This window comes from Egretta garzetta, unplaced genomic scaffold, assembly GCF_000687185.1.
Source record: "Egretta garzetta isolate BGI_Z169 unplaced genomic scaffold, ASM68718v1 scaffold659, whole genome shotgun sequence".
Classification (NCBI taxonomy): Eukaryota; Metazoa; Chordata; class Aves; order Pelecaniformes; family Ardeidae; genus Egretta; species Egretta garzetta.
In genome coordinates, this window is record NW_009260683.1 from 271,627 (window position 1) to 279,015 (window position 7,389).

Genomic DNA, 7,389 nt, shown 5'->3' on the forward strand with positions numbered 1-7,389 from the left:
CGTGAGGAGGAAGGAGCAGCAGAGACCATGTGCAATGAACCGACCATGACCCCCATTTCCTATCCCCCTGTGCTGCTCCAGAGGTGGCAGAGATGCTGGGACTGATGGAGAGGCTTGATGGGCACCTGGCAGCCAGACAAGGTCAACCCACCCCAACCTGCAAAACCAACCTACCTTCTATTTCTTCCTATCTACTTGTGTCAGTCATTTCAGCCTTTATCAATTTGCAGATTCTCTAAAATCTTCCTGGAATTACGAGACCTTTGCATAACAAACTTAAAGATTCAAATTCTCAGCACACTTCTCAGAAGACCGTTCATTTGCAAGGAACCAACACCCTAATTTTGACTATGAAATCCAATTCGTACTGGTTTACCCTATGTGGAATAGTGCCCAGCACAAAGAATTGATGTCAAGGCAAGACTTTGATGTTACACTGAAAGTCCTTCTAGCTTCATTTCTCTATGCAAACAAATAATGAAATAATAAATTTGTACATAATGTTGTTGACAGGACAGGCAGTAAGAAGAGGTTGTTAGGTGCAATATCTTTAACTTTCTTCTTTTTTGCAGATATTTTGACATCTTGAATACCTTACGTTGCCTTCATCATTGCACAGCCAAAATTGGCCAAGAAGCAGCAATGTAATGACAACACTGGAAAACAATGGGTTAACTTGTAAGGATCAGAATAGGAACTCTGTATTCACAGCACAAAGAACTTGAGTAAAATAAGCACACACAAGAAAAGCAGCAATAAAAGATATACACTGATTTTTCTGGTATAAACACTGCAGCACTGATGTACCTAGCATAGCTAACAGAATTCCAGAGCACTTAAAAATGGTAGTGAAGGCAAGGGAGAGAGGAAAAGAAGGATATGAGAAAAAACTAACTGAGGTAGGTGTAGAGTTTGCACTAAGGAGGAAATCCCAGCTCGATTCCTGCAAGACCAAAACTAAACTTCATGTTATGAAGTCATTTCATTTATTTCCATGCAGAAGTCAAACTACTTACTTTCAAAAGACATATAGTCTTATCTCACTCTACCAAACAAGACCTCATATAGTATAATAGTGAAGCGCCTCCTAAACTAAAGGAATAGCAGGCCATCCGTTTGGTTACCAGATATAAAACAAGAAGAAATAACTTCTGGAAGTTAGTAAGCTGGCAGAGCATGTGTGTGTAAACAAAATTATAACTTCAGAGAAGCTGATTTTAGGCCTTTTGCTGAACAGTGTTCTCCAAATAATGAGTTGCCATAGGAAAACTGGATGTGTAGCAACAATGAATCTGCAGCACATATCCAGATACTTGCTAGAGATTAATTGCAAGGACATGTTCATTTGAGAGGAAAAAATGGATTATGGAGCATTCACGTAACTTGAATTTGCACTACAAAACTAAGATCACGTCAGCTAAATTAAACTATTTCTTAGCTACATTCAAACCTGATGCAGAAAAGGAGGGTTCCCCCCCAATGGAACAGTGCTTCTACTAAAAATGTATAAACTTCACCTAGAACAGTTCTCATCAGAAGACTTACTTATTGAAGTTAGTAGAGTACAAAAACAAAAACCATGAGGCTTTTTTTCACTTCTTTATTTCAAAAGAATTAGCTGGCAGATCTAAAGACAACAACAACAAAAAAAAAATCAAAGAGAAATATTTGCAAAGGTTATTTTTTATTAAAGCTTCTTATTCTTGAAAAGGTTTGCATTTTCATTTAAAAATTGGAGCAACTATTGCTGCTCAAAAAAAACCTACGAAAAACCAAACCAACCTTAGCAGGTCAGAACAAAAATTAATTTAACCCAGTGTTCTGTCTCTGTCAAAGACCACAGTCAATGTCCAGGTCAGGACAATCTTCTAGTGATATTTCTGAATAATGCTCTCCCATCCTCCAGAAAACTGTGGTTCAAGGATTTTCTAGTAAGAGGTGGGGAATTTAAATTTAATAGCCCTGAAGAGATTTAGTTTTGCATGAATTTGCAGTTGCTTTTTGACCCCCTGTAAACCACAATCCTCACACTACATTGGATGAGGTTGTTACAAGCAAAATATCAAAGGCGAAGATAAAAGTAGTAACCTCCCTGAAGATGGAGCAACCTTTACCTAAAGTTTACAAATAACAAAATATTTAAGGAAATGTTATGTTCTGTATGATTTGGATGGCAAAAAAATTAACTGGAAAAACATCTGATATGTACAGCAAATACAAATGGCAAGAATGCTTCATTATGGCAAGGATTTTGCAAAGCCCTTTGCAAACTTATCATCAGAACCCATACAGAACAGAACAAGCAGTTGTCCACTGCCTTTACATTTAAGAAATCCCTCTAATCAGTTTCTGCTTGCTTCTGGTAAGTGACTAGAGTCTCATTCTTACAATTATTTTCTTTTTTTTAAATGTAAGAAGAAAAAACACCCTATTTCAAACCAGTCCTTGCTGCACCAAACTCAGATTTGCAGTTTGAACTAGTTACAAATGAGTTAAGCTCATTTAAAGAGGTATGGTCACCAAAATAAATAGTATGTCCCTCTGCTTGTCCCTGAACGCCTTAAATACCTGAAGCTGGAGGGAGTGGGGAAAATGCAGGTTTTTTGTCTGGAGCAAGCTTCCCAGTCATTTCCACACCACACTGCTAGGCAGGTAAATGTGTTAAGCTTAAAAAAGCAGGCATAACAGATGCAAACAGCTTCTGCACTGTGCAACAGATGCACTGCTTCTTCAGCAGCAGTGCTGGCTTATGCCTGCTGAAGGTTTTCACCACACTGCCATTTTAATAAACAGTATGACAATTATTGGGAGATCCACAACTTTGTATTAGTGTGCTTACCAGTACTGTAGGAATGAATGAGCAGCTACGTTTAGGGATCTCCCTTCCCAGCAAAATGCAATGCCTTGGTATTAGCAACCCCCTTTTTCTCACAAAAGTCAATCTTAACACTAAAGGGAAGAAAGCAATTTTTTTTTTCCTTGAATCTTAAAAAATTAAAAACAATCAATTACTGGATTCAGATACAGAAAAACAAAATAATAGCATGCCTTTGAGGTGGTTTCAGCACTTCTATCACCTAAAGAATTTCCAAGTATAGCTAATTCCTAAATCCAAAACCCCAAGATCCTGGGATCTAATCCTGTAGATCAATCTTCTTTTGCTTCTGTCTTACCAAAATGTGAAGTGAACTTAAGAGTAAACTTACATATTATGACAGAGCCAATTTAATAATTGCACCCAAAAGGTCAAAAGCAGCGGGGGGGGGAGCAGGGGAGGTGTGGAATGGGACATAAAAACAAGTCAAAAAGTTAAGCCATCTGAGCACACTGAGACACCAGAAGCAGCTATGGGAGGAAGGAAGAATATGGGACTTACAACAGCGTCAAGCCATTACAAGCTGAGGTCCTAACAGGCAATTTCAACTCTTACAAAGTCTCTCCTCACATTCCCTTCTCAACAACAGAATTTCTGCTGGGAACTTATCCTCTGCATGCACCCTGTGAAGATAATCAACTCAATAAGGGCATCAGCTCATACCCTGTGTTAATGGGATCCTCCCTAAACACAGTTTTAATTACTGCCAAGCACAGTTGCCTTTGTGAAATCAGTTCCTGCAGACAGAACACAACTGTACTTTAGGAGTTGAAACCCAGATCTCAAATCTTAATTTGTTGTGACACTCCCCCTCCTTCTCCCACCCCCCCTTTTTTTTTTTTTTTTTTTTTTTTCTTTCTTTCTTAACCGATGGGTCAGTGCCTCTTCAGATCATAATTTAGGCAGAGGACATACAGACGCTCTTAAATCCCACAGAACAGCAAAGGCCCATGAATATTGGCTCTAATATTGTGGGATACCAACTACTTTCACCTCTTATAAATCAAGCTTTTTCTGTTGCAGAGCAAAGGCAGAGGGGCATGGGTTACACCACAGATGGGTTACATCACAGGGGCAAGGATTTTCTCCACAGTCTGTTGGGTACTTCTAGAGCTTAACTCACTGTTGAACAAGTTCTACAAGACTGTCCTAGAAATGAAACAGAGGAGGTGAGTATTAAATACCTGCCATCTTTTGGTACCTTCACAGCCACAAGGCCTGCATAGAAATGCTGGTGGAGTGTGTCAACCTTATAAGCAACATTTTCTCAGAAGGAAGGTGGGGTCTGCACTTCGAGTCACAACACCCAGAATTTCCAAGTAAGGTTAGCATTTTTTTTTCACACTGTTCATAAATTTGCTGCCCATCTGTCCCTACTACCTTTTTTTATATAGGTATGTTTATATGTGTGTGTGTGTATATACTGTGTAAGGCTAGCATTTCCCATATTCACTTATTAATCTCAGACTGTGTCTTCACAATAAACATTGAGCAATTTCAGGAATGTTTCTTGCTTTCTGCTGCTTTTCTGTGGCTCGTACACATTGCTAAGTAGCACACATCAGGTGGGGGAGGAGGGAAAAGAAATCCCTTAAATTAGAAAATGTTCGATACTGTCAGCTGCAAATCCAAGCGTGGCTCTTATTGCCATGACAGAACTTCCTGTATGAGGGAAAAGAGCCTAATTACACACAACAAGGAAAAGCTGCTCTCCAAGATCCCACCAAATACACACAGAACAGAGACAACAGCATACTATCAAGTCTCAGCTGACAGGAAAAAAAAAGACCAAACCCACTCAGTTGCACACAGGAGATAAGCAATGCATCAGATGCCACCCCTCAGCACAATGAGACTGTGTCTTCAGAAACCACGAGTACCAATACCAGCTCCTCATCATTACCATCCAATGTCCTACACCCTACATTCCCACTCCCGAACTCCTTCATCTCCTTTCACCTGCAAAAACCCAAGACTCATTTCTGTTCTACTCTTCATTCTCCAATTCCCTTTCTATGGAAGTATCTGCATACACAGTTTACTTCAGAGAATACTCCAAGCTTCTTAAATGTTCTGCCACACTGGCTTAATGTTCTTCCCAAGTAGTCAATGGTTTTGGTAGAGGCAAAAGGGTATCCAGGTACTTTTCCTGTAACACTGAAATACGTGCAAATTTTAGAATGGCACATCAGTTATGAAAATGAGTCAAGGACTGCTACACATCTGCAAGGGAGCAAAACAAAGCATTTCATCAGTAAACATCTCCACACTTCACTTTTTCTGGACTTCAAGGAATGCAGCACAACAACTTATCTTTTGTTAAGAGTTCAATAAATTCTTTTCCACTGTAATGAGGTGCAAGAATGGATTCAGTTAAGATTCTCTGAGATCAGAAGAAGAGGAAGTGGTAAATGTATCGCTGAAAATACAGTGGGTTCTCACTGATACTACAAATACATACAGGGCTACTTTAAGAGGAATGTGGCAAGCGGCTCTAGGGATGTTGCTATCCTCCTCTACCCAGCAGTATCCAAGACTGCTTCTAGAATACTGTCTTCAGTTCTGTCATCACAGTTCTCCCTTTCCCCAGTTCAAGAAAGAAGTGTATAAACTGGAGAGAGGCCAGAGCTACTAAGATGGTCTGGGGTCTAAAGCAAATTACCTGTGAGGAGGGGATGAGGACTTGTTTAGTAAAGCAGAAGGTAAGGGAAGACTTAGTAGACACACACAACTTCCCAAAGGGCCCTTACAAAGAAGATGGGGCCAAAAAGTTCTTGCCAGCAGATTATATAACTAATAATTAACTATAAAGCTACAAACTGCAGCTTGGAAGATTCAAGTAGAAACCAAAGACTGTCTTTTCCAGCACACTTGCTTCAAGGAAACCAGGAAAACCAAGTTTCCATTCTGAAAAGCCGCAAGAACCACTTATGTGTCACCTGAAACGGGTGACCCAAATGCTAGCATTCATTGTGACATTGATACGACATATTAGCAATGCTTTTAAGGATACTGCCGATTTCAGGAAGTTGGTAGTTATATCAATCCCTCTCCAGCCGTCTATAAACTTCCCTGTGAGTCCCTTTTCCAACACTATAGTACCTGTTACCAATCACGCTGTATATTAGTATTTCTACTAAGCACCAAAAGACCCGCCAGTACCCTGTCTATTCAAGGTACTAGGTAAAGCCACTAATGACTACACTAATGACCACAACCACTACAATGACTAATGTTACCCCTTACCAAGATTTATCACAAAACACAGACTGTATTTTCTTCAAGTGAATGAACGAGGCTGTCTATACTTTGCCCAATTTCAGCCACGATAAAGAAGACAAATAAAAATGTCTAAGTAGGAAAGAGTTACAAGGTTTTTTTACCCATACTGCTACTGAGGGAAACAGAGCAATAGAACTTCTACGAGTTTATTTTTACAGAAACATGACACTGAAACTAAAACCTCATTCACCTCATTTTAACAGATTTTCAAAAAGATATGACAGAACACTTGCTGTGTTGCTCTGTGCAACAGCTGAAACAGAAATGCAAGCTGCAGTCCGCCCTCATGCTCTGAAATGGCTTTAAACCATTTGACTTTAACCGCAGTCAAAACCTGCTTCTGACGATACGGTTTTAACATTCTATACGTAAAGCTTGGGTAAAACAAAAACCTTCATTATGTCATCTCTACCTGTGGTACTAAATGCCCTTCTGCAGCATGGTACGGCAGAAGAGTGACAGAGGCGGAGTGCGATGAAAAAGAAACTGGTGTTGAAATGAAGTTTCACGAAACCAAAACCCACCGGGAACACGCTATCTATAAAGGCCAAGGTTGTTCTCACGTGCCATGAATGCTAATTTGACAGCCACGGCAAACACGCTGCAGACATGACTTCACCCACGAGACAGGGAAAGAAGCAAGGCACACAGGGGCAGAAGTAGGAAGCTGTATCAGTACCGTACTTCGGGACATGTTCTCATGTTTTATACATCTTGTCATCTTCTCAGGTAACAAACCAGAGAAGTAACTCACCACGGCCGCACCGATCTGGCCTTTGCTTCAGGGAAGAACCTGCTTCACAGTAAAACTTTGGCTGCTGTTCTTCAACCTGCAGGAAGAAAATAACCACCCTTAGTAAAGGCCAAAACCTGCGCTTTCCTAGCAAAAACAAGGTCTGCCAGCACACTGTGCAGCTTAACGCCTTGTATTCTCCTGATGCTTTCCCGTGGGTTCTACCCCAACAGAAAGCTGCTTCAAGGAGAGACCAGGAAACAGTTCCCTGGGATTCACAGACTCAGAGAATCGTTTCGGCTGGAAAAGACCTTGAAGACCATCAAGTCCAACCTTCCAACCAAAACCAAGTTTTGGTCACAGTCCTTCTCTTCTAACTGGGAGGCAGCGCTTCGCCGCTGCCAAACAACACAAAACGCCACCGCGGAGCTGCCTCCCCCCCGGCGGCCCGCGGGAGCCAGCACAGCACGCAAGACGACACACGGAGCCGCCCCGGCCC

The 7,389-nt window shown here is 40.9% G+C and overlaps 1 protein-coding gene across 1 annotated transcript in view; it reads right to left on the reverse strand.

Annotated features, from left to right (window-relative positions):
- The window catches only part of IPO11 (importin 11), a 106,516-nt gene extending 99,528 nt beyond the window's left edge, over nucleotides 1-6,988 (reverse strand). Inside the window, exon 1 of the mRNA XM_009645807.2 lies at nucleotides 6,912-6,988. The gene's annotated coding sequence lies outside the window, so the exon portion shown is untranslated. The remainder of the gene's footprint in view (nucleotides 1-6,911) is intronic.
- Between the last annotated feature and the right edge of the window lie 401 nt (nucleotides 6,989-7,389).